Source organism: Solanum stenotomum, chromosome 2 (genome assembly GCF_019186545.1).
Source record: "Solanum stenotomum isolate F172 chromosome 2, ASM1918654v1, whole genome shotgun sequence".
Classification (NCBI taxonomy): Eukaryota; Viridiplantae; Streptophyta; class Magnoliopsida; order Solanales; family Solanaceae; genus Solanum; species Solanum stenotomum.
Window position 1 is genome coordinate 48,785,978 of NC_064283.1, and position 27,774 is coordinate 48,813,751.

At 35.7% G+C, this 27,774-nt stretch overlaps 1 protein-coding gene across 2 annotated transcripts in view; it reads right to left on the bottom strand.

The window, feature by feature from the left end:
* Window positions 1–27,774, bottom strand: part of LOC125857072 (ATP-citrate synthase alpha chain protein 2) — a 1,178,350-nt gene that overhangs the window by 1,126,927 nt on the left and 23,649 nt on the right. The window contains exon 1 of one of the 2 annotated variants that reach the window (XM_049536742.1): window positions 20,170–20,175. The exons of the other annotated variant lie outside the window; for it this stretch is intronic. The gene's annotated coding sequence lies outside the window, so the exon portion shown is untranslated. Of the gene's footprint in view, window positions 1–20,169; window positions 20,176–27,774 lie in introns of those variants that run through there. 2 annotated transcript variants of the gene reach the window in all.

The window sequence follows — 27,774 nt, forward strand, 5'->3', positions numbered from 1 at the left end:
AGACCTTGAATCAATCTTAGACAAAACCGATGCACCTTGTTACTGATAAAAAAAATCATCTATCTGAGGTAGTGGATACTTGTTTCGAATGACGACACTATTAAACTGTCAGTAGTCTATAGACATCCTCTCTTGCTAGTGATGGTGTTACCACTTTTGTTGCTCTATTTCGGACCATAGAGTGAAAGAGGAAAGAAACCAATTTGTATCACCCAGATACCAATAAAATTCAAGTCATAACACAAATGAGTTGAAAGAAATGAGTTTTTTCCTAAAGTCCTATAGCCTCTCGAAGGAAAGTACCGACGTCATCGTACATTTCTACAACACTCTACTAGACTTGTTTTGGTACAATGAGATCAATGAACCTAGGGCTCTGATACCAACTTAGTCAAGACCCAGACCGTTGTGATTGGCACCCACACTAACCCTCCGGTGGGAGAACCATTACTACAACCCAACTAAACAACTTAACCAAAACTAAGGCATTTAAAGATACATCAGAAGGTTTAAATGACAATAAAAATGAAGTTCCCATAAAATCCAAAGGTTTAAACATCTAACTAACCAAACTAATGCGTAAATTCAACTCCTAGAACCTGAAAGTCATTGTACTAAAACTCTACTAACGACAAGTCTAAGAACAAAGGGTACAACCCCAAAATTAAACAACACCTTAACAAATAGTCTGAGTTCGAAAATAGTGGACTTAAACAAGAAAGATCCATGGCAGCCTGAAAGAACTGGCTCACCCTTGAATCCTGTCACGCTCAACAGTCACTTAGATGAGGTCTATCAATATCCGCTTGAAGAGGCCATGTACGCAACAAATAACAAGCAAGTGCAGTATCAGTACACAACCACAATATACTAGTAGCATCACGCGGCTATCCCATTAAGTGAAACGTAAGCAAGTAACCACAACATTATAAAACAGGCATATACCAAACATATACAATATTAGTCATCTTTTTAGGATCAATGTAGCATCACATGCTCTCAATAATACACATTGGTTATCAGTTTAGAGCAACATACAGTCTTTTAATATCAATCATCATTAGATATGAAGGTAATCATGACAAGTAGCTACACAACACAATTCAATGGTCCTCTCACGGAACACAATTCAATGGTCCTCACATAGAACCCACACCCAAACTATTAGCATACTGAAATGTGGTACCGGATCCAATGTTTATGTCAGAACGTGGAAAACGATCTCTTATATATACCGAAACGTGGCAACCAATCCCACATCTATGCTGGAACGTGGCAATCGATCCCAGTTAGTGTGTCTAATCGTGACACCCGCCCATTCAACAAACCACAATCCAAATCACAATGTATAATCTTACAACCATACAACAAGAGGTGATTCATGGTATACAATTATTCAATTATCCTCATTTATGAATAGGGTGATCAATAATGCATCATTTGCATACATATATGCATTATAATGAGAAATTACAAAACATATATCACCCCAACATGAAATAACAACCATCACCTACCTCGAACAAAGCTTGAATCCCCTAAGAAAGTTTATTATTCCCTTTCTTGATTTGTTCTGCTTGTTCTTGGTCTACAAACAACAGTTATAATACGGGAATCAATAAATAATCATTAATTACCCAAATTACTAACCAATCTATGAACCCTAGATCAAACCCACGATCCCAAATATCCAAATTAGGGTTGTTTCCACCATAGAGTCTATAACAAAACCCTCTCCCATCAATATTCACCCATTCTATTACGTTCTACAGATCAAAAAATGGATTCGGGGAGTGAAAAACTTACCTTTAGCCTCAAGAATGGTGAAAAATGAGTAGGAGTAGCCTGGGGTTTGTTCCTTAGCTCTAAAAATTGAAAAGTTCCAAATAAAGTCATTTACGGGTTTATTAACGAATTTAAGTCGCGTTTGGCCCGCCACAGCGGCAACCACCTCGCCAAAGCGACCAACTTCCCCACCAAGGTGGGATGCACGAGACAGCGAGCTAACTAAAGAATTTCAAAATCCCCATTTCACAACACACCTTTACCAACAATGCTTAGAAAATATCCTTAACGCTAAGATCGATTTCGGGAGTTCTACTCACCCGAATTCAATTTCGTAAAGTCATACAGGTTCTTTAACGAGTTATCTAACTACTCATGTAATCAAAGTCAAATTAACTCACTCGATTGTTACCTGATAACCCTACACCTCAAAGACTTCGATTTCATCCAATTCTCGACTAGGTTGGGAAAATCCAAATACTACGAAAAAGTTTTTCCGACCTAAATTTTCCTCCATTGTCATTTCTATAACGATGAGAATAGGTCATTACACTAGAATGTATGAGCATGTAAGGGGAATTCTAAAGCATAACATAAGCTTGAACTTGATAAAAAGGAAACATACTTACATCTTTTCAAACTTACTCAACTCAAGGAATACTCAAAACCACTCAAGCTAACTCAACTCAGAAGTACTCGAGGATAAGATACTCAACTCAGTAATAAGGTTGTCAACTCAGTGAAACTCAACAATAAGGTACTCGAAACAATGAAGCACAGATCAACTAAAGATACTTAACTCAAGATACTCAATTCGAAGGTACTCAACTCAAAATACTTAACTCGTGATACTCAAGGATAAAACAATAGTGAACGATGCAATATATATGGAAAGCTGTAAAACTGTATATAGCAACTCAATGTATTAACAATACAATAATACTGAGCATGTATATAAAAATACAATATAACTCTATGGGAGTTTTTCTAACCGACAACCATCACTATAAGCTATGTGATGATACAACGTCTCGCCCACGTTGCCAGACCTGTCATATTCTTTGCCAAGGTATAAAACCTCTCAACTAAGTGGATCCACTAGTCTGTGCTAAAAAGAACGAAGGAATAATCTAAAAAGTGTGACCCTTTCTACCCACATCGGCTACATAGTTTATGGAGACTACAGTTATCTGAACTCGTCCCCATATCGGTGCTCAATACTACTCCCAAAATATACTTAGCTCATATATTTTAAAAAACAGAACTCTTTTTCTGCTTTGAGACTATTACGCAAAATCTTTCTCTAAAAGAGATTTTACTTAACTGCTCAAAAATCTTTTGGAAATCTCAGTTTCCTCCTCTTTTAAATGTGAAAACATTTACTTTGAAAATACTTAGTTCCCATATATCATTTTAAGAAAAATGAACTCGACTCTACTCTTACTCGACTCTACTCTTTCTCAACTCAAGTGGTCAACTCTTAAAACAAGTTTAGAAAAAAGTTGTAAAAGACTTCTCAAAATAGGGTTCATACCGAATGATGGAACTGAACGACTCAATTAAAGGATTTCAATAACCATTCAAACAACTCAATACTCGAACTCAACAACTAAGAACTCAAGAACTTCAATGATACTACTCATTTCAATAATGCTCAACTTATAAGGTTCATGTGAAATTATGGGCATGAATAACTCAACTCAAGGACTCAATGATACTCCTCATCTCAAGATTTCTCGACTCATATGGTTCATGCAAAATCATGGGCTTGAACTACTCAACTTAAGGACTTCATGGGTAACATGTAATAGTTGCATGATTAGGAATATAATCTCAGAAGGGTTAGGAACTCAATACTCAACTTGAATATACTACTCCTCTGAAAGGTACTCAACTTATGAAGTTCATGCGGAAGTTATGGGCATGAATTAATCGACTCAAGGGTCTACATAACAATATGGAACTCATGTATCCGACACTTCTCATTCTTATACTTACTTTTTAAAAACTTAGCTCAAATCGATAGTTGATCTCAAAGGATTCACAATTTAACTCAAAGACTTTCTTGAACTCTTCTCTTAACTCTCTCTTGAATGTGAATTATGAATTCAAGAGTTATGCTTCATGATATGAAGGATGTCGTGATGACAAAGTAGACTCATGAATGAATTCTGTTCATTCTCATACTCTTTTTCTCGAGTCTTGAAACAAGTTGCTAGAAGTTGTAGAAGACTCCACAAACAGACTCAAAGGGATATTTCTTAAAATGTACGAAAGAATTCTCAAAACTTTACTCTTAACTCTACCTTGAATTTGAATTATGAATTCAAGGTTATGATCATTTTATTAATGATTTCTAGTTGTTTAGAAGTATCTTAGAGTAGTTAGAATAAAAAACGAGTGAAGGTACCCTTGAAAGAGCTCAAACGGAGTAATCAACTGCAAACTGGACGGGTGTCACGACCTAGACCATCGTGATTGGTACCCACACCAACTCTCCGGTGGGAGAACCATTTATACTAATTAGCTAACCAACTAAATCCAAATACTAAGGCATTAAAGTTACGAAAGCAACTTAAATGCTAAAGAAAGAAATAGGGAGTTCCCATAAACTCCAAACCAATAGTCTAACAACAAAACAAACGTAAAAAATACTCCTAGAACCTAAAATTCAATGTACCAAAACTCTAACAATGAACCAAAAGTCTAAAGAAAATAGGTGCAACCCAACTAAACATAAGAATACCTAATGAACTAGTCTAAGTCCGAATAAGATAGACTAAACAGAAAAGAGAACTCATGGCAGTCCGGAAGAACTGGCTCACCTTTGAATTCGAACGATCACTGATCATCTAAGGGATGTCTGTCAATAGTCGTGTAACGACCGATTTCTATCGTTATAGAAAATCCAACGGTGAAAAATTTTGGGTCGAAAAACTTTTTCGTAGTAACTTGAAATTTCCCAACCTAGTCCAGATTTGGATGAAATCGGAGTCATTAAGGTGTAGGAACATCTTGTAAGAATTGGGTGAATTAATTATGATTTTGATTACATGAGTAGATAGATAAGTCGTTAAAGAACCCGTACGACTTTACGGAATTGAATTTGGGCGAGTAGAACTCCCAGAATTAATCTTAGCGTGAACGGTATTTTGTTAGTATCATTGGTTAATGGTCTGTTGTGAAATAGGGGTCTTATAATTATTAAAGTACCTCACTGTTTCATGCAAGCCACTTTGGCGGTGATTTTGGTTGCTCTGGTTGGGCCGCTGTAGCGGGGTGAGGGCCGTTTTGGTGGGCCAGACACGATTTAAAGTTGGAAATAAACCCTACAATTATTTTATTTGGCAATTTTTGAATTTTAGAACTAAGGAATGAATCCAGGTTTTTTCTTGACCGTTTTCCACCATTCTTGAGGCTAAAGATAAGATTTTGACTCTCTTAATCCATTTTTTGATTCGTAGAACGTAATCTAATGGGTAGTTATCGATGGGGAATAATTTTGATCGGAGAATTATGGTGGGAAAAGCCATAACTTGGATATTGAGATCATGTGTATGATCTAGGGTTGTTGAAATTGTTAGTAATTCGGGTAATTAGTGATTGATTATTGATTTTCGTGTTATTATGGTTGTTTGTAGACCAAGAACAAGCGGAAAAAATTTGAAAAGGGAAAGATCAAGTTACTTAGGGTTTCAAGCTTGTTTCGAGGTAGGTGATGATTGTGATTCTATGATTGTGTGATGTATGTTTTTTCTTGCTTCATTATGATACATGTATGTAAGAAAATGATGCATTATTGATCACATTAATTGATATATTAATTGTATATCAGGATATATGAATGATGAATGCCATGAAATATGACTTGATTGTATGATTACGAGAATGTACTTTGTGATTGTGGCTTGTTAAATGGATCATGTGTTGCGTTCCGACACACTAACTTGGATCGGTTGCCACGTTTCGGCATAATTATGGCATCCGTTTCCCCATTCCGGCATAAACATTAGATCGGGTATCACGTTCCGATATACTAACAGTTTAGGTTTGTGTTCTATGAGAAGACCAATTATTTGTTATAATGTGTATATTGAGGAATGTGAAACTGTATCTTGTTCGTAAATGTTGATAATATTGTATATGTTCAATACATTGATGTTATTATATTGTTGTAATGACTTACTTATATTGCATTTAGTGGGATAGCCGCGTGATCCTACCAGTACACTGTGGTTGTTTACTGATACTATACTTGCTCTTTCTTTCTTGAGTACAGGACTTCTTTAGGTGGCTATTGACAGAACTCGTTCAGAAGATCAGTGATCACCGATCGAATTCAAGGGTGAGCCTTTTCTTCAAGGCTGCCATGAGCTCTCCTTTCATCTATGTCCACATTTCACACTTAGACTTTTCTAGTTAGTTATTAGTTCTTTAGTTTGGGGTTGTGACCGTTCTTTTTTAGACTTTTTGAACTTTAGATGTTTTGGTACATTGACTTTCAGGTTCTAGGTATTATTCTGCATTTGCTTTCGTAACTTTAAATGTCTTAGTTTGATTAAGTTGTGTAGTTCTTTGGTTAGCTAATTAGTATTAATGGTTCTCCCATCGGAGGGTTAGTTTGGGTGCCACTCACGACTGTCTGGGTCGTGACAAAGTTGGTATTAGAGCCTAGGTTCGTTAATCTCGATATACCAAAATGAGTCTAGTAGAGTCTTGCGGAATGGTCAGGGACGCCTTTACTTTTTTTTGAGAGGCAATAGGACTGTAGGAAAGCTCTTTGTTTTCTCTTGTCTACTTTCGTGTTATAACTTGATTCCAATTGGTATCTGTTAATTCAAATTGGTATCTAACTTTTTTCACTCTTCTGTACGCATATAGTTAACACTAGATACAATGGCGTTAGGCCCATAGCTCATGTCAATGCTCCACCTAAGGAATCTACAGTGAGAGGTCACGATCAAGGCAAGGGTAGAAGAAGAGCTAGGGGTAGAGACCGAAGAATAGTGGCACCTACTAGAGATGCGGTACCAGTCGAAAATGCTCCCCAAAATGAGGCCCCTCCCGTACATCATGAAGAGATAAAGAAGAATGTTGATGTTGAAAATGTTGAGGAGGTTGGACAAGAGGAAGAGGTGCATGCCGAGACTACCGGTGTTCCCCCCATAGACCCAGGGTTAGCCCAACAGATCATGTCATTCCTGAAATGGTTGGTTTGTCTTGGAGTTCTTCCTTCTACTCCAGCAACACAAGCTCTCACCAATCCTTCTATTGCTATCACTACTCCGAAGGTGGGTGGAAACGTAGGTACCGATGCTTTCTTCCATCCTTTGTTGGGTTATGTTGTGGCTGGTAATGAGCATGAAATGTTGACTATGTTTTTGAAGCTAAAGCCTCCTGTATTTCTTGGTTCTGAGAGTGATGATGCTTATGAGTTTATCTTAGACTGCTTTGAGAGGCTTCATCAGTTGGGAATTGTCCATCAGCATGTGGTTGAGTTTGTGACTTTTCAGCTTCAAGCTGAGGCCAAGCAATGGTGGAGAGCCTATATGGAATGCAGATCTTTAGTTTTACCTCCACTCATTTGGACCCAGTTTTATTCTCTATTTTTGGAGAAGTATGTTTAGGACCTTGCGGGATCGCAAGAAAGATGAGTTTATGGCTTTGGAACAAGGTGGTATATCTGTGGCTTCTTATGAGGCTAAGTTTCGTGCATTGTCTAGATATGCTACACAATTGGTGACTACTGAGGAAGAGAGGATCCGTTTATTTATTAAGGGACTAAATTTTGAGTTGTAGGTATTATTTGTTCACATGACCTCTGCAGGGAGAAGCTTTAATGAGGTGACGAACTTTGTTAAGAAAGTGGAGGGGGTGAGGTGAGACGGTCAGGCTAAGGCATTTACAAAAAGGGCCAAGAACTCGGGTTCTTACTCCAGAGGATCAAGGAGGCCAACACTAGCCACTAGGCCAATTCAGTCCGCTATGCCCGCCTCTACATGTAACTACTCAGGAACTCCATCTCATAATTTGATTCAGGAAAGCTAAGGAGTCGCGCCTAAGACAGCTGGCAGACCATATTTTGATCGTACTTGCTACAATTGTGAAGAACCTGGGCATATGAGGAGAGATTGTCCCCACCCATGAGTGTTAGATTCCGCGCAACAGCAGACTAGAGTAGTGGTACCCGCGGGGAATGGTAATGATGGCCGAGAGCATCCACAAGGTGGGCGGGAGGTAATCAGCGAGGCCATAGGGATAGAGGAAATGGTAACACAGGCAGAGGTGTAGCGCAGCCACGCAGGGAAGTAGCGCGTCAAGGTGATACGACTCAGTGTTACGCCTTTCCAGGTAAGAATGAGGTAGAGGCATCTGAAGCAGTGATCACAGGTACTATTCTTGTCTGTGACTGGATGGCTAATGTGTTATTTGGTCCGGGTTCTACTTATTCTTATGTATCTGGGATATTTGCCTTAGAATTTACTATGATTTTTTATATACTTGATGCCCCCATCCATGTTTCTACCCTAGTTGGAAAGTCTATCATAGTCACCCATGTCTATCGTGCTTGTCCTATTTTATTTATGGGTTTTCAGACTTGGGCTGATTTATTGATTTTGTATCTGACTGACTTTGATATAATCTTAGGCATGACTTGGTTGTTCCCCTATTATGATGTGCTTAATTATAATACTAAGTCCGTAAATCTAGAAATTCTGGGAAGGGAAAAGTTAGAGTGGGAAGGGATGTACAAGCCTAAGCAAGCTAACATCACATCCTCTATTCGGGCTAGAAAACTGGTAGGGCAGGGTTGTTTGGCTTATTTGGCTCCTATTAGGTGTTGAGGTTGAGACTCAATCTATTGAGTCTATTACTGTGGTGTCACTAATTGGAGAAATTTTTCCTACCGATTTGCCTAGTATGCCTCCGGATAGAGATATAAATTTCTAAATTGATTTGGAACCTGGTACTCGTCCCATTTCTATCCCTCCATATCGCATGGCCCCAGCAGAATTAAGAGAGCTTAAGGCTCAAATCCAAGAGTTCCTTGATAAGGGATTTATTCATCCTAGTGCTTCCCCATGGGGTGCTCCAAATTTGTTTGTTAAGAAAAAAGATGCTAGTATGAGAATGTGTACAGATTACCGGCAATTTAATAAGGTCACTATTCGAAACAAGTATCCTTTGCCTCGAATAGATGATATTTTTGACCAATTACAGGGTGCATCAGTTTTCTCTAAGATTAACCTAAGGTCTAGTTACCGTCAATTGAAGATTAGGCAAGAGGATGTGCCCAAATGGCGTTTAGAACTCGCTATGAGCACTACGAGTTTCTAGTTATGTCCTTTGGTTTGACTAATGCGCCTGCAGCTTTCATGAGTTTAATGAATGGGGTGTTCAAGCCATTAATTGATTCATTTGTCATAGTCTTTATTGATGATATTTTGGTCTATTCGAAAAGTGAGAAAGAGCATGCCGACCATCTTCGTATCGTTCTGGGTGTTCTTGTGAAACAAAGGTTGTATGCTCAATTCTCTAAGTGTGAAATTTGGTTGACTTTGAATGCATTTTTGGCACATGCAGTTGCAAAGGAAGGGGTAATGGTAGATCCTCAAAAGATTAAGGCGGTTAAGAATTGGGTTCGGCCTAGCTCTGTGATAGAAGTTAGGAGTTTCGTGGGGCTCGCTAGCTATTATCGATGATTTGTGAAGAACTTTGCTTTTATTGCCACTCACTTGACTAATTTGACCAAAAAGGAGATACCATTTGAATGGACTGTAAAATGTGAGGAGAGCTTCCAAAAGCTCAAGACTCTCTTGACCACCATGCCTATTCTAGCATTACCGATTGAAGGTAAAGATTTCATTATTTATTGTGATGCTTCACATTTTGGTTTGGGTGCTGTGTTGATGCAGGATAAGAATGTAATAGGTTATGCCTCGCGTCAATTGAAGGTGCATGAGAAGAATTATCCAACACATGATTAGGAGTTGGCAGCGACAGTGTTTTCTCTTAAGATCTGGCGGTATTATCTCTGTGGTGTTAAGTGTGAGGTGTTTACTGATCATCATAGTTTGCAACATGTGTTCACTCAAAACGATTTGAATTTGAGACAACAAAGGTGTATGGAGCTACTTAAAGATTATAATGTCACCATTCAATACCATACAGGTAAGGCTAATGTAGTGGTAGACGTTTTGAGTCGAAAGGCAGTGAGTATGGGTAATTTAGCTTGCTTGAGTGTAACTAAGAGACCTTTGGCTAAATAAATTCAGACCTTGGAGTCTAAGTTTATGCAATTGAACATCTTAGAAAAAGGTGGGGTATTACCTAGCATTGAAGTTAGGGCAACATTCATGGAAAAGATCAAGGCCAAATAATTTGAGGATGAAAGTTTGAGTGAACTTAAGAATAAGAATGCGATGGGTAAGGCACAAAAGACCACTCTTGATGCGGAAAGTGTACTTGGTTTCAAAGGAAGAATTTTTGTCCCTCGAGTTGATCATTTAATTCAAAGTTGTTGATAGAGTCCCACGGTTCGCGATATTCTATTCATCTGGGTGTGACCAAGAAGGATCTAGCGGAGTTTGTGGCTAAGTGTCAAAATGCCAACAAGTAAAATATGAGCACCAAAGACCTGCAGGGTTAGTTCAAAGAATCCCAATTCCGAAATGGATGTGGGAAAGAATAGCCAAGGATTTTGTGGTTGGTCTTCCAAAACTTTGGGGAAGTTGGATTCTATTTGGGTAGTGGTTGATAGATTGACTAAGTCAGCCCATCTTATTCTGGTAAGAGTAGATTATAATGTTGAAAAATTGGCTAAGGTGCATGTGAAAGAGATAGTGAGGTTGCATAGGGTGCCCCTTTCTATCATCTCAGACCGAGGTACTCAGTTTACATCCAAGTTTAGTGCCCCTTTCTATCATCTCAGACCGAGGTACTCAGTTTACATCCAAGTTTAGGATGAAATTACATGATAAATTGGGCAAACAACTCACTTTTAGTACCGTTTTTCATCCATAGATGGAAGGGCAGTCAGAGAGGACTATTCAAGTGTTAGAATATATATTGAGGGCATGTGTGATTGATTTTGGAGGACATTGGGATAAGTTCTTACCCTTCTGTGAATTCTCTTATAATAATTGTTATCACTCCAGCATTGATATGGCACCATTTAAGGCATTATATGGGAGGGGATGTAGATCACCCATAGGATGGTTCGAGGCTGGAGATGTAAAACCATTAGGGGTTGATTTAGTGAAGGATTCTCAAGATAAAGTGAGGAGTATTTAAGCTAAGCTCTTAGCAACCCAGAGTAGACAGAAGTAGTATGCAGATCATAAGGTAAGAGATGTGATATTTCAAACCGGTGAGAATGTTCTTCTAAAGGTATCACCCATGAAAGGGGTGATGATAATTGGCAAGAAAGGTAAGCTAAGTCCACGATACATTGGTCCCTTTGAGGTTCCTGAATGTGAAGGACCGGTAGCGTATAGATTTGCGTTACCTCCTAACCTAACGGGAGTTCATCCAATATTGCATGTGTCTATGTTGAAGAGGTATCATGGTAATGGAGATTATATCAATAAGTGGGACTCCATTGAGCTAGACAAAGACCTCCAATATGAGGAGGAACCGATAGCAATTCTTCATCCTGATGTGCGTAAGCGGAGGACCAAGTTGATTAAATCCGTTAAAGTTCAATGGAAGCATCGTCTAGTTGTGGAAGCTACTTGGGAAACTGAGAGACAATGATGTGATTCAGGTACCTCTATATTCTTTCCTTAGCCTAATTTTTCCTAAGTTTGTCACTCGAAGACGAGTGATGAGTAAATTGGTATCTATTGTAACGACCGGTTTCCATCATTATAGTAACTTGAAATTTTCCAACCTAGTCCAGATTTAGATGAAATCGGAGTCATTAAGGAGTAGGGAAATCTGGTAACAATAGGGTAAATTAATTATTATTTTCATTACATGAGTAGATAGATAAGTCGTTAAGGAACCTGTACGACTTTACAGAATTGAATTCAGGCGAGTAGAACTCCCAGAATTGATCTTAACGTGAACAATATTTTTTGAGTGTCGTTCGCTGAAGGTGTGTTGTGAAATAGGGGTCTTGGAATTATTAAAATAGCTCACTGTTTCATGCAAGCCGCTTTGACGGTGATTTTGGTCACTCTGGCGAGGCCGCTGTAGCAAGATGAGGACCGTTGTGGCGGGCCAGACGCGACTTAAAGTCAAAAATAAACCCCAAAAATGTTTTATTCTGAAATTTTCAAATTTGAGAGCTAAGGAACGAACCCAGGTCTTTTCTTGATAGTTTTCCACCATTCTTGAGGCTAAAGGTAAGATTGTCACTCCTCGAATCCATTTTTCAATCCGTAGAACGTAATCTAATGGGTGGTTACCGATGGGGAATAGTTTTGATAGGAGAATTATGGTGGAAAAACCCCTAACATAGATATAGAGATCATGGGTATGATCTAAGTTTGCTGGAATCGTCAGTAATTTGGATAATTAGTTATTGTTTATTGATTTGCGTATTATTATGATTATTTGTAGACCAAGAACAAGCAGAATGAATCCGGAAAGGGAAGGATCAAGTTTCTTTGGATTTCAAGCTTGTTTCGAGGCAGGTGATCGTTGTGATTCTATATTTGTTTGATGTATGTTTGTTCTTGCTTCATTATGATATATGTATATATGTGAATGTTCCATTGTTGATCACATTGATTGTAAATGAGGATATATGAATGATAATTCCATGAATCATGACTTGATTGTATGATTATGAGAATGTACTTTGTGATTGTGGCTTGTTGAATAGATTGGATGTTGCGTTCCGACACACTAACTTGGATCGGTTCCCATGTTCCGGCATAATTATGGGATTGATTGCCACGTTTCGACATAAACATTGTCTCTGGTACTACATTCCGATAGGCTAATAGTTTGGGTTTGGGTTCCATGAGAGGATTAATGATTTGCTAAAATTGTGTATATTGAGGAATGTGAAACTGTACCTTGTTCGTAAATGTTGATAATATTGTACATGTTCGATATATGTATGTGATTATATTGTTTTAATGACTTACTTATGTTGCACTTAGTGGGTTAGCCATGTGATCCTACCAGTACACTATGGTTGTGTACTAATACTGCACTCGCTCTTTCTTTGTTGAGTAGAGGGCATCTTCAGGCGGCTATTGACAGACTTCATTTAGAAGATCAGTGATTGCCGATCGAATTCAAGGGTGAGTCAATTCTTCCAAGCTGCCATGAGTTCTCCTTTCATCTATGTCCACATTTCGGACTTAGACATTTCTAGTTAGTTATTAGTTCTTTAGTTTGGGGTTATGACCCTTGTTGTTTAGACTTGTTGAACTTTAGATGTTTTGGCACATTAACTTTCAGGTTCTAGGTATTATTCCGCATTTGCATCCGTAACTTTGAATGCCTTAATTTGATTCAGTTTTGTAGTTCTTTGGTTAGCTGATTAGTATTAATGGTTCTCCCACCGGAGGGTTAGTGTGGGTGCCACTCACAACAGTCTGGGTCGTGACAAGCCGCCTAAAGATGCCCTCTACTCAATAAAGAAAGATCAAGTGCAGTATCAGTACACAACCACATTGTATTGGTAGGATCACGCGGCTATCCCATTAAGTGCAACATACATAAATCATTACATCATAACAATAACACACATACACTAAATATATACAATATCATCATTATTACGAAGCAACATACAATATCACATTTCTCAAGATATATAATTACATCAAGTCATTGGTCCACTCATGGAACGCAAACCCAAACAGTTAGCATACGAAACGTGGTACCCGATCTAATATTTATGCCAGAACGTGGAAACTGATCCCATATTTATGATGGAAAGTGGCAATTGATCCAAGTTAGTGTATTGGAATGCAACACCCTATCCATTCAACAAGCCACAATCACAATCACAAGTACATTATCATAATCATACAATCAAGTCATGATTCAAGGCATTCAACATTCATCTATTTCATTTACAACTAGTGTGATCAATAATGCAACATTCACATACATACATTTATTATAATGAAGCAAGAACCAACATATATCACTCAATCATGAAATCACAATCATCACGTAACTCAAAACAAGCTTGAATCCCCAAAGAAACTTGATTCTTCCATTTCCGAATTCGTTCCACTTGTTCTTGGTTTACAAACAATTAATTTAACACAGGAATCAATAACCAATAACTTATTACCCGAATTACTAACGATTCTATCAACCATAGATCATACCCATGATCCCCATACCCAGATTAGGGCTTTCTTCGCCATAATTTCCAGATCAAAACCTTTCCCTATCGATAATTACCCAATAGATTATGTTCTACGAATCAAAAAATTGATTTAGGGAGTTAAAATCTTACCTTTTGCCTCAAGAATGGTGAAAACCTGTCAAGAAAACCCCTGAGTTCGTTCCTTAGCTCTCAAGTTTGAAAAATTGCAGAATAAAATATTTTTGGGAACCTTAAGTCGCGTCTGCCCCGCCATGTCGACACCACCCTTCTACAACGGCCTTGCCCTGGCGGCGGAAATCCTACCTCAGTGACTTGCATGGAAACAGTGAAATATTTTAAGGATTTAAAACCCCCACTTCACAACACACCTTCAACTGACAACACTCAGAAACTACCCGTTCACGCTAAGATCAATTTCAAGAGTTCTAATATTTTGAATTCAATTTCGTAAAGTCATACGGGTTCCTTAATGTCTTAGTTATCTACTCATGTGATTGAATTTATAATTAGATCACCTAATTTTTACCAGATTTTCCTAGACTTTAATGACTTCGATTTCATCCAAATCTAGACTAGGTTGGGAAATTCCAAATTACTACGACAAAGTTTTCCGGCCCGAAACTTTTCCCTGTGGGATTTTCTGTAACGACCGAAATTCGGTCGTTACAATAGATACCAATTTACCCATCTCTCATCCCCGAGTGACAAACTTAGGAAAAATAGGCCAAGGAAAGAATCGATTGAATTGACGAACAGTTGGGGATACTTGTCTCGCATGTCCTTCTAGGTTTCCCAAGTAGCTTCCTCAACTAGAAGATGCTTCCATTGAACTTTCATGGACTTAATCTCCTTGGTCCTCAGCTTTCGGACATCACAATCAGGAATTGCAATCGGTTCCTCTTCATAACGGAGGTCCTTGTTTAGCACAATTTACTCTCACTTAATGATATAATCCTCGTCACCATGATATCTCTTCAACATGAACACACTATTAGAAATAGGGCCTACATCAACAGATTGTATCGCAATGGTTTGAAAAGTGTTGCCATAGATGTGTATAGCAACAGTAATAGGCGTTGCGTAAGGTCCACGATGATATGTGTATCTGATACCTTGAAAACCGTTGCAAGATATTTCGTATTACCGTTGCAATTGGTCATATATAGCAACGGGTCATCTTCACACATTCTGGGCACTATATTTCCCTCCTTATTTTTCCTGAAATATTTTCACTAAAGCGCCAAAAACATATTATACAATTAATTATTTTTTCTTCTCCCAAAAATAACAAAACATATACAATTTCAATATTCTCTCGCGGCTGATAACGTTCAAATATACTTCTTGAAAAGAAATATAAATGATCGTATGCAATATATTTACCCAACTATGAGTCGGGGTCGATCCCACAGAGAATATGGAAGAATATTGTCAATAGTAAATATTTAACTCGATAGTCGTTATAAAAATGGGGGATTTAAATTGAAATAAAATAAAATAAAAATAATTAAAAGATAGCTTTGAACTAAGTATTTATTTATATTCAGATTATGAAAAGTAACTAGGAATGTGTTCCCCATAAGCTCATAACGCAGTAATCCTAATAATAGTAATCCTTTTCTAGTGTATTACATGCAAAGTGATAAGTTAGGTATCTCTAAATCCTTGGTCCGGCATCTAGAGAATTTCACCCCGCACCTTGGTCCGGCTACGTGTGTATAATTTACTAACCCTTACCTTTACCTCATATTAGACATCATAATCGATGTTTGGCTTAGTTATTACTTGGCACCAATCGATACTAGCCTATTAGATAGTATCACACTAAATCTATGTTGATAATTCTTTTCTTGTTAATTACCTCCTTGGTCCGGCAAGTAGTAACAAGGCGAGTTCTAACGTTGGCCACCGTTAAAAAGACTTTTAAACGAAAGAATTATCAATGCATGCAAAATACTAGTCAAGAATTGCTTATTTAGTATTCATGCTTTGTTAATCGCTCATGATTCCCACAACCCTAGTTATGAAAGTTAGCTATTCATTATCTCAAAAAACACAATCAAAATTTATTAAAATAAATATGCTTGTGGTAATCATAAAAAGTTAAGAACAATAGGTAAACTATCTTTTATTAATCACGAATACAAATAAATAATAAAGGAGAAGAAAGAATAAACCACAATTTTCCGGCCTCCACGGCGGCTCTTCCAAATTTCCTAAGCTAGAAGAAAATTTATATTGTGTCTTGTATCTTGGTTCTTGGCTTCCTTAATAATTATTTCCATGCCCTATTTATAGATGTAGGAAACCCTAAATAAAATAATTGAGTCCAAACAAATTAGGAAATCAAAACCCGAAAGGAATTGGATTCCTTTTTCTCCGCGTGTAGCTTCCAAGTTTGTGCGTGTAACTTCTTTTGATGTTGCTGCCTGATACGTGCAGCAACAGGTAAGTTTTTCTTTCCTTATTTGCATATAAATTATATTAATATTATATTAACTTATTTCCATTAAGCTTCCTGCTTGATTTCCTTCTTCAACTTTTCATCTTCAATTCGATTTAGCTCCAAACATCTCCAATTTTCCATCAATTTAATCCTACAAATAAAATACACAATTTAGCACAATCCATAAAATTTATGCTCATAAAGGACAAATATAAGTACTAAATGTGAGGCAAATAATGATTAAAAATATGTATTTTGACCTCACATCAACACCCCACACTTAAACTTTTGTTCGTCCTTGAGCAAACATTAAAGCTCATCCCCAAAAAAAATCATACTAGCAATGTCATCACTTTGGTTAATACAAACAATTATGCCATATACCATTTTCAAAACATCACGTAGATTTCTCAATCATTATGCAAGACATCCAAATAAACAACAAACTTCTAACCTCCTAACCTTAAGGAAGGACTTTGAACTCATCAAATTTTAAGCTTGCTCATTCACTCTCATCAAAGAAAGTTAATAAAATCACCAATCTATTATGAAACAAGTGCCCTCACAAGAAGAAATATTCCACACACTCAAATCAAAATATTAAATATAATTAAGGACTTCGCATCAAAGAATACTCTCACACTCACAATGAAAATTCACATGTATGCACAAAGAACCATATGCTTGCCCATTATGTACATCTCCACTAATTAAGCATGCTTGAATAGAATCAAATAGGACTTTAACGGGTTGTAATGTAGGCTAAGGGACGGATAGAAAAACTATATAATAGTGACTTACACTTCCTTAAGCACTTTGCAATTTTAGACTTCATCACCCATTAATTTCTTCTCTTTATTTTCAGCCCTCTCTTCAACAATTATTTCACAAGTAATTCTCATCTCAAAAATGCTTCAATCTTTTCCTTCTTTTTTTTTTTAATTTTTTTTTTATAGTTTTCCTTCATAATAGCCACCCTCAACTTACATCTTTTGCATGCGTTAAGGTGCACGATGTCCTTGGAAGGACTAGGGCCATCATCAAGGTAACTTTTTTTTTTTTCATGTTACATTCTTTCAAAGAGGGCTTTTAAACACTTTGTAGCTATCATTGATTACCTTTTCACTCAACCATATTTTTTTTTTCGAATTGATAATTGGAATAAGTCTATTGCTATAATGCTCAGGGAAGCAAGGTGCAAAAACTAGGGATTCAACAAAATAGTCAAGGGTAAAATATGGCTATCAACAAAAGGCTACAGGCTCAAAAGGGCTAATTAGTGATAAAATATCTGAAAAGGCTAAATTTTACCAAACAAATCAAAGAAAGCCTATTATCATATCCTAAACAAAGCAACACTTTTTATTTTGCTTCAATAATATGCAGGGCAAGTTCTAGACTAAGATGCAATACATGGAATAAACAAAATCTCACCACACTTGGCACAAGTATCAATCAAGATGGATCAATTCCACTTCTAAGAGAGACAGGATCATAACAAATTACAAAATAAGTTATATACAAAGTCACAACCATGAGCTTAGATGTCAAAGAGTCTGCATTTTTTTTTAATCAAGCATTCAGAAGAAAGTACTGCTCAAAAATTAGGCCCAAATAGTAAGTATCACATAACTCAAAAGGGTCTTTTCTTTTCTCTCCAAAAAAAAAAAATAAATAAAATTTATTCCTAAAAAAAAATAAAAAAACACTCGGTTCAAAGGGACTATCCTCAGGAAAAGAACCGAAAACAAAAGCCAAGGAACCCATCCTAATAAAAAAAAAGACTCAATAAAGCAGTAAAAACTAGGAATTTATTCCTCCATCCCACACTTAAAAAGATGCTATGTCCCCAAAGCATTAAATAAAATTTAAAACAAGGGTTAGGAAAACTCCCTGAGGCCTTTTGGCCTAGCCAGTAGCATGTTCTCTTTATTTTCATCAAGGGTCGTCACCCCACACTTAAGCTCAAACATGCTCCCTCTTTTTTTTTTTTTTTTTGTTTTTTGAATACTCAAACTTCCCCTAATCTGCAAAAAAACAAGAAAAAGTGATACTAATAAAATAAAATAAGAAGTTACACTAATAATTGGGTTGCCTCCCAATAAGCGCTTGATTTAACGTCGCGGCACGACACCATCAATTTTACTATTTTTCCTTCCACTTTGAAGATATGAATTGCACCCCCAATTTTGAATCAATTTTTCTATTACGGTCAGGAGGTGGTGGTATAAAAATAAAGGTCCCAAACAATAGATATTGCATTATGCACTTCTTGGATCTTAAGTGAGGAATGTAATTCTCCGATCTTGGAACAATAAATTCAAGAATATAGACACATTGTTCCTCCTCCATACACTCTTCTATAGGCTCAAATGGCTCGATTAATTTCTCATCATCTAAACATAATGTAGAAAAATGATTGGAATGAGGTCTAATGCGCCCTACCTTATGAATTGCATTATTTTTTACATCCTCATATTTACACATACTAGAGTTTTTAAAAATAATATTATCTACTTCATTACATAACTCTAGTGCACTCTTCTCAACAGTGACAACATCAATAACATTATAATCAAGCAATTGCCCCTCCACTCTTAGCTCTTCAAGTTGACTTATAAGTATTTTTTCTTCCTCACACATATTATTACTAAATTGTTGGGTTTCATATGATTTAATCTTTGCACTCAACTCAATATCTAAATAATAGAGATCAAATTCAAATTTATATTCAGAATTTCGCTTACATATTGATTTATAGCAAAGTACTAACAAATCTTTCATGTCCCCATACAACTCATCTAGTTGATAAAAAAAAATAACTTATACGAACCCATAAAATCAGAAGGGCAAGAATTGCAAGAACACTTTTCACTACATATTTTTTCAGATGACATCTCAAGAAGAGTAAAAGAAATATGATAATAATAATAATAATAATAAAAATAAATAAATTTAAACTAATCCTAAGAAACAAAAAAGGACTACAAGTCAAAATAAGTACTAAAGACAATTTCTAAGCCATATTCCCCGGCAGCGGCGCCATTTTTGATAACGTTCAAATATACTTCTTGAAAAGAAATATAAACGATCGTATGCAATATATTTACCCAACTATGAGTCGGGGTCAATCCCACAGAGAATATGGAAGAATATTGTCAATAGTAAATATTTAACTCGATAGTCGTTATAAAAATGGGGAATTTAAATTGAAATAAAATAAAATAAAAATAATTAAAAGATAGCTTTGAACTAAGTATTTATTTATATTCAGATTATGAAAAGTAACTAGGAATGTGTTCCCCATAAGCTCATAACGCAGTAATCCTAATAATAGTAATCCTTTTCTAGTGTATTACATGCAAAGTGATAAGTTAGGTATCTCTAAATCCTTGGTCCGGCATCTAGAGAATTTCACCCCGCACCTTGGTCCGGCTACGTGTGTATAATTTACTAACCCTTACCTTTACCTCATATTAGACATCATAATCGATGTTTGACTTAGTTATTACTTAGCACCAATTGACACTAGCCTATTAGATAGTATTACACTAAATCTATGTTGATAATTCTTTTCTTGTTGATTACCTCCTTGGTCCGGCAAGTAGCAACAAGGCGAGTTCTAACGCGTGCACTCGTTAAAAAGACTTCTAAACGAAAGAATTATCAATGCATGCAAGACACTATTCAAGAATTTCTTAGTTATTATTCATACTTTGTTAATCGCTTATGGTTCCCACAACCCTAGTTATGAAAGTTAGCTACTCATTATCTCAAAAACACAATCAAAATTCATTAAAATAAATATGCTTGTGTTAATCATAAAAAATTAAGAACAATAGCTAAACTTTCTTTTATTAAGCACGAATACAAATAAATAATAAAGGAGAAGAAAGAATAAACCACAATTCTCCGGCCTCCACGGCGGCTCTTCCAAAGTTTCTAAGCTAGAAGAAAATTTATATTGTGTCTTGTATCTTGGTTCTTGGCTTTTCTAATAATTATTTCCATGCCCTATTTATAGATGTAGGAAACCCTAAATAAAATAATTGAGTCCAAACAAATTAGGAAATCAAAACCCGAAAGGAATTGGATTCCTTTTTCTCCGCGTGTAGCTTCCAAGTTTGTGCGTGTAACTTCTTTTGATGTTGCTGCCTGATACGTGGACCAGCAGGTAAGTTTTTCTTTCCTTATTTGCATATAAATTATATTAATATTATATTAACTTATTTCCATTAAGCTGCCTGCTTGATTTCCTTCTTCAACTTTTCATCTTTAATTCGTTTTAGATCCAAACATCTCCAATTTTCCATCAATTTAATCCTACAAATAAAATACACAATTTAGCACAATCCATAGAATTTATGCTCATAAAAGACAAATATAAATACTAAATGTGAGGCAAATAATGATTAAAAATATGTATTTTGACCTCACATCAGCGGCCTCTTCTCATCGTCGTCGATTTCTAGTTCGAAAAGCCCTAATCAGCGCCGGTACTCCAGTTCACCCAAATAGTCATCAGTGTTGCTGTGTTTGGTTCTAATCGGTGCTGGTTGTGAGTGAATTTTGTTGTGCTGTGCTGCACTCAACTCACAACAAGATCGTTATTTATGAAATTGATGTCTCCAATTCTGAAATTGTTGTTGGGTTGTGCTTCTCTAAGTCACACCAAAGCTCCCAAATTTGCGGCACAAAGTTCATTCTCAACTTCACAAAGCTCTAATTTTAGGTTATATTCTCTATTTTCTCATTCCTACTTTGGACTTATTTTCAAATTTTAGGTTATTCTCTATGAATTATAAAGTCACTTGGGTTGATTATTTGAACAGTAGATTGTTATAGTGTTGAAGAAGAAAGAAATCAACGATAGAAGCTGAAGAAAAAAACTTTTCCTTGAATATTTTTGAAGGTGCGTTCTTATTTCTTTAAATTATTGAGTTTGTGAATGTTCATATAGATTTTCTATTAAAGATTTAGTCTGCATTAAGTTGATGCATCTAAGAAAATATCAATACACTATTGTTTATCTGTTTGAACTTTGGTTGTCTATTGTTAAGTTTTTTTTCGATTTTACTTGTATGAAGATAGACATTTTTCATTAATGAGGAGTATTTTGATGTAAATTTGAGAAATTTATTATAATATCTAACAGTTGGTTGGAGTTGTGATATGATTATGAAGTTACGAGTTGAGATAGTTGTGCGAAAACATGATTCAAATTTAATAGGTATTTCTGTTAGAGATGAACATTTAAACTTATAAATTAAACTTAGAATTGTTACAACCAAGTAGTTTTAAACTGTTTCGAGGATTTGTTTTAGAACACTTTAGAGAAACTGTTTTAGAATCGATAATTCAAGTTTATGTTGTAACTGCGAAAACACAATTCAAATTTAATATGTATTTCTGTTACAGATGAACATTTAAACTTAGAAATTAAACTTAGAACTGTTACAACCAAGTAGCATTAAAACTGTTTCGAGGATTTGTTTTAGAACACTTTGGAGAAACTATTTTAGAATTGATAATTCTAGTTTATGTTATAAGTGCGGAAACATGATTTAAATTTATATGTATTTTTGTTACAGATGAACATTTAAACTTAGAAATTAAACTTAGAATTATTACAACCAAGTAGCATTAAAACTGTTTCGAGGATTTGTTTTAGAACACTATGGAGAAACTGTTTTAGAATCAATAATTCAAGTTTATGTTGTAAGCTGGAGAAAATAAAGTGAATGCAAACTTTATATTGTTAAATTTATTAAAGATTACCTTTTTGTTCTTCTGATGCTTCAGTTCTTGGGATCTTTTAAGTTGTGAGAAAAAGATAGCAGAAAAGAAAAGAAAAGAATATTAATAGAACATTACTTAGAATGTCATTTTGGCAGAAACAATCTGGAAAATTTAAAGTTACATGTCTCTACCTAGTACTAGTTCTAGTCGTTGGATAGAAATCTATACACATCACGATATAAAAGCTTAGCTTTGAAATAGTTGAAAAGAGAAGAATTTTGTTCCTCTTGATTCTTATGGTGTTCTTTAAAAGTTTATACATGATATGAACATCCAAATATAACTTACAAAACTAATGTCTGAAACAACATAAAAGACCAAAAAAGGTAAAAGAGAAGCATAATTTGACGATTATCTATACTGCCATGAAAAATAATACAGAAGATAGACAAAAGGAAACTTTGAGCAGGGACACTCTAAGGAAATAATCGAGATAGTTAAAGGGGAACTTTGAACAACAACAAGCTAAAATTGATGGTATTTTAATTTCTAGATCTCCATAACCTACAAGTTAATCTTAACAATTATACTCACTAACCATAATTTTCTTTGTGATTTTCTTGTGTTAAATAGAATTTCAATGGATAATCATGATAAAAGTTGGATGAGTTTCCTAAGATGCACAAATGAGTATATTCATGGAGTAAGCAATTTTCTTGATAAGTCATTTGAACGAGCTTCTCAAGGAAATGAAATATTGTTCCCTTGCAAAAAGTGCATTAATCGATATTGGCATTATAGAAATGTGGTGGAGGGTCACTTGGTTGTTATGGGTTCGTTTATGGTTACAATAAATGGGTTTTTCATGGAGAAGGTCTTCTGCAAGAAATACATCTCATCCAATCAATGATGATGAAGGTTCTAATTTGCGAAATGATATTGATGGAATATTTCATGACACATTTAGAAATGTGGAAGCTAAATCGGGGCATGGAGAAAGAGTGGGAGAGGGACTATCTGAAGATGCAAAGAAATATTTTAAATTATTGGAGGATGGAACACAACTGTTATATCCTGAGTGTGAAAACTTTACCAAATTGAGTTTCATCATTCGATTATACTTGTTCAAAACCTTGCATGGGTTGAGTAATGTAGCATTTTCAGACTTGTTAGAATTGTTAAGAGAGGTTTTTCCCTTTGCTCAGATACCAGATTCTTTCAGTAAGGCTAAAAAGGTGATACAAGATTTGGGTCTAATTATGAAAAAATACACTCATGCCCAAATGATTGCATGTTATTTTGAAAGGACAATGAGAAAGCCGATAACTGCTCTATATGTGGGTCTTGTAGATGGAAAGATATTGGTGCTACCTCAACTAATGCAAGTTCATAAATTCATGCAAAGATTTTAAGGTACTTGCCTTTAAAGCCTAGGCTTCAACAGTTATATATGTTTCATGAAACAACTGTTGCAACGCGATGGCATGCTAATGAACGACCTAATGATGGAAATATAAGGCATCCTGTTGATGGGGAAGCATGGACAGATTTTGATCATTTACATCCAGACTTCTCTATTGATCCTCGTAATGTCAGACTGGGTCTCTCAAGTGATTGCTTCATCTCATTTCGAACCATGAGTATTTCTCATAACACGTGGCCTGTTATGTTAATGAACTATATTTTATCACCGTGGATTTGTATGAAGCAGGAGTATATTATGTTATCAATGATCATTCCAGGCCCATTATCTCCTTGAAATGATATCGGTGTGTACCTATAACTACTAATTGCAGAACTGAAGGAACTATGGGAACCTAGTATAGAAACATATGATGCTGAAACCAACAAGACTTTCCAAATGTGTGCAGCCTTAATGTGGACAGTTAGTGATTTCAGGATGGAGCACTAAGGGAAAATTAGCATGCCCTACTTGTAATTATGACACATGCTCTCAATATCTTAAACATAGTCGTAAGATGTGTTATTTGGGTCATCAGAGATTTTTACCTCCTGATCATCCATTGCGAAAAGATAAGAAGTCATTTGATGGTAAGGAGGGGCACAAACTTGCACCTACTCCTTTGTTGGGTGTAGAATTGCTTGAAGAGTTGAATGAATTCAATAATGTTTTTTGGAAAGGGTTAGAAAAAAGATCGTGAGATAATAAGGGTCCATGGAAAAAAAGATCTATTTTCTTTGAATTGCCACATTGGGCACATAACAAATTAAAGCACAATCTTGATGTGATGAACATAGAGAAGAACATATGTGATAGTTTGCTTGGGACTTTATTAGAGATAGATGGAAAGTCAAAAGATCAAGTAAATTCTTGCTATGACTTGTGAGAAATGGGAATACGAAAGGAGTCATCATTCTTCATGAAGCCAGAACAAAAGAGGTTATTTTGTAGTGTCTTCAAAAATGCCAAATTACCTAAAAGGTGTGCTTCAAATATATCACACCGCCTTCATGAGAAAGAGATGAAAATATCAGGATACATGAGTCACGATGCTCATTTTATGATGCATTACTTGCTTCAAGTTGCCGTTAGAAAGACGTTACCCAAGAAAGTATCATTGACATTGATAAGGTTGGACAATTTCTTTAGAGCCATATCTAGTAAGGTAATAAGGTGAACGGATCTTGAAAAATTAGAGTCTGAAATTGGTGAAATCTTTTGTGATCTTGAAATGATTTTTCATCCAGCCTTTTTTGACATAATACCACATTTGCCTATCCATTTAGTGAATGAAATAAAGCTTGGGGTCCGACTCATCTTTGTTGGATGTATTCCATTGAGAGAGAGCAATATAACTTTAAGGGGCTCATGTGTAATCGAAAATGTCCAGAAACGTCGATAGTAGAGGGTGTTTTGGGTAGAGATTGCTTGAATCGTAGTTCGAGATACCTACATGATGGAGTGAAGACAAGATTCAGTAGGTATCAAACTGAGGATGAGGAATGCGATCAGAATTTGCCACATATATTCCCTAAGATTGGTCATCTTATTGGAAGGGAGAAGAGAAAACATTGCACTTTTTTGATGGATTCAAAGTTATGCCATGAAGAACATCATTATACCCTTTTCAATACCGGAGATGAATAAGTGGAAAATCTTATCGAGTAAGATAAATTATATAACAATTATTTACATTTTGAAAATACATTTGTTTGTTAGATAAGGTACATTAAGATTTATAAAGGCAGTAATTAAATTTTCAATATTCATGTTGCAAGGAACATAAGAACATAGTGAGTAATCATAGTAGATTAAATGCATGGGAAACAACAAGTAATCACAGTCGTGAATTTAGAAATTAGTTTGAAAAGAAAGTTAAAAATGTTGAAGTACCTCGACATTTAATATGGCTAGCTAGAGGGCCTAATATGGTGGCCAAGAGATATACTGCATATTTTATCAGTGGATATCGATTTCATACAAAAAAGAGGGATACCCCACGTATAACTCAAAATAGTGGAGTGACTTTATCAACAACAACATATAGTTTTTCTAGTTCTCGGGACCAAAATCCCATTGATAGAAATGTTGTTTATCATGGAGTTATTCAAGATATCATTGAAATTGATTATTATGGTTGTTTTAGTGTTTTATTATTTAGATGTGATTGGTATTAGCATGAAGTAGATGAATATGGGTTAACTCGAGTATACTTCAACAACTTATGCAGTAAAGATGACCCTTTTGTGTTGGCATCACAAGTTTATCAAGTGTTTAATATCGCAGATCCAATTGAGAAAGATGTTTATTATGAAAGGAATAAGGTTCATGTTGATTTATATGATCTAGAGGAAGATAATTGTCCTATAGGCGACACATTTTAGAGGGAGCCTAATGATGACATTGGTTCCACAACTAGATTAGATGAGGGTGACTTTAGATGGTCAAGAGAGGATGTGGCCGTTGATATTGTTGATATTCCATGTAATGCACAACATTCAGAAGATACAATTATAGAAACGTCAGAAGAGGAGGAGGATGTTGATGGAACAGATTGGGATTGGATGAAGGAAGATGATTAGACAAGAAAGATTTGAAGTTTAGTTTAAATATATGCTCATTGTTATTTTCATTTTTATTTTGTGGTTATTACTTTTATTAAAACTTTCGGTTAATTTATGGACAAAGTGGTTGAATGATTAGGTGATCCTGTTTTTTCCATTTCTATTGTGCTATTTTATTATTTTTGTTAGATGTAACGAGAGTGAGGTTGGTTTTATTCATGAGGTTTGTTAAGTGCAAAATTGTTGAATGCTTTCTTCTAACCAATTTTATATTTAATTTTCTGAAATTGCAGAGACTTGAACAATCATGAATCAAGAAACGTGTGTGAAAAAACGCCAGAAAGTTAAGATTTTAAACTATGTTTCAGCTGGATCACTTTCTTCTTTGCGAAATAAAAAGGTATCAAAAGACAAGCACAAACAGAACTCTTAGTGTATTTGAGCCGTTCAAGTTATGAAGTCAAATGAAAAGTATCACAAGAACAAACTGAACTCGAACTACAGTCTAAATAAATCTCAAGTGTCGGATCAAGTGCAACATGTTTCTTTGAATTCTACATTTCCTATAGTACATGAGAAAGTGCAACAACTGTCGCCGAATTCTACCACTCCCGTATTACAAGTAGCACATGAACAAGTGCAACAACAGTCACAACTTTCTAGTACTCCTACATCACAACCACTCCAGGAACAAATGCAACAACGTCCACAAAATTCTACCAATCTTGAAGGAAATAACCAATCTGAGGAACAAGGCAAGCATAAATAGATTTAAGTTCATATTATTCCAAAAGTTGTCTGAATAACTATAAATCTCAGTTCATATTATTGTAGACCCTACCCTAAACAAGAAAAAAAGAGGTGGCACACAAATGCAGGTTGTGCATGGACAGAGTGAGCGTAAACTGATCCTGCTAAATGAGTTGAACCAGCCCATTGGTCCTACTAAAGAAGTGGTAAGTGAATTGGGCAACTTCCTTGGCACATTGGCAAGAAACGGAACCGTTTGTCCTTTTAATGTATTTATTTGGAAGATGTTGAAGACACGTGATGATATGTGAAACTATATCAAGGTTTGATGTTCTCACTGTTTCATTATTTGGTTGAAAATATTTCATTTTTCTTGTGCTGATCTAATTGGATTAAATTGTAGGAAAAAAATGACATTCCTGAAGTTGGAAAAGATTGGGATTTGGGAACAATTAAACTTGCTTGGAGAGGGTATAAGTGTAGGTTTAAGAAAATGCACTTTTATACCTATGCCGATGAAATAACTCGAATGGCAAAAAGGCCTAAATTTGTTTCAGAATCTGCATTTAAGGAAATACTTGCATATCCACCTGAGTATTTAATTGATTAATTGCTTGAGTATTGACCTGCCAAAGTATTGAATTGTTTCTTGAGTAGTAAACTAATTTGTTTCCCGAGTATTGACCTACCTATTGAATTGTTGCGTAAGTATTGACCTGCCTAA